The 1221-nt window shown below is 46.2% G+C and overlaps 1 non-coding gene across 1 annotated transcript; it reads right to left on the reverse strand.

The window, feature by feature from the left end:
- Nucleotides 1-183: 183 nt before the first annotated feature.
- On the reverse strand, nucleotides 184-257 carry trnan-guu. Its single transcript has one exon. It is a non-coding gene; the product is annotated as a tRNA-Asn (tRNA).
- Nucleotides 258-1221: the final 964 nt, after the last annotated feature.

The raw sequence follows: 1221 nt of genomic DNA on the forward strand, positions 1-1221 counted from the left end.
TCGCCTTCTGTCTCGGACTCTCAGCATCCGCACCCCTTTACGTTAGAAATTCAATCAATTCAGAAACCCCTTTGTGCTTCCTCAGTGGAAAAGATTTCCGTTTGGGAAATATTTTCCTGACACCATTAAAAACGCGCATCTTTGCAGACAAGAAAGCGGTAGGAGCGCAAACAACAAACGCCCCGTCCCTGGGTGGTCTCCAACTACCAACCTTCCGGTTAACAGCCGGACGCGCTGACCAATTGCGCCACAGAGACAGGCCCGAACATCGCTCGCACAGTCTCGTTGAGGAAGCATCTATTCAATTCTTAATTCAACCTGCCCCGCCCAGAATTACCATTGTCTTCTATCAGTTCAAACACAGCGAATACTGCAGAAAGCCAACAGGTCGAGCAGCATCTGTGGAAAGGTAAACAGAGCCGACGTTTTGAGTGTGCTACGGTTTTTGTTCAGAACTCAGTGTTTTGCCTCTTCCTGAAGTTGGTCCAGGTCTGTCTCTCAATTGGCAAACACATGGCACGTGCAGTGCCGCAATGTGAAGTTATCGCCTTGGCTGTTTAATAAAAAAGCAGTGCATTGTTTAAATGGTGATATATTGGAATGTGGAGAAAGTGAGGACGAGAGGTGAAAGTCGAAAAATGTGGCACTGGAAAAGCACAACAGGTCAGGCAGCATCTGAGAAGCAGGACAGTGAACGTTTCGGGCACAAGCCCTTAATCAGGAATGATGTATGGATGACAAAGGGGTCTCAGAGTCCCTCCACACCAGTCAATGCCAGTTGTCGGGCAGATGCAGCAGGCAAAGAGCGAGGCAACTGGTATTTTACGAAGAGGAATTCAGTTCAGAAGTGGGGTATTTGAACATATTCAAGGCTAAATTCATCTGAGTTTTGAACAACAAAGAAGTGGATGGTTATGGGGGGAGGTAAGAAAATGGTTTTAAGACCAGTACAGGTCAGTCACAGAGTCTGACAGCACTGAACAGACCCTTCATCCAACTAGTCCATGCTGAGTATGTTCTCAAACTAAACCCGTCCCACCTACCAGTGTTTGGCCCATAAACCTTTGAAACTTTCATATTCATGTACTTATCTAAATGTCTTTTAAACGTTGTAACTGTACGTGTATAAAGTCATGAGGAGTATGGATAGGATAAATAGACAAAGTCTTTTCCCTGGGGTGGGGGAGGCAAGCACGAGAAGGCATGGGTTTATCGTTGGAG

Source organism: Chiloscyllium plagiosum, unplaced genomic scaffold (genome assembly GCF_004010195.1).
Source record: "Chiloscyllium plagiosum isolate BGI_BamShark_2017 unplaced genomic scaffold, ASM401019v2 scaf_96540, whole genome shotgun sequence".
NCBI classification, from domain to species: Eukaryota; Metazoa; Chordata; class Chondrichthyes; order Orectolobiformes; family Hemiscylliidae; genus Chiloscyllium; species Chiloscyllium plagiosum.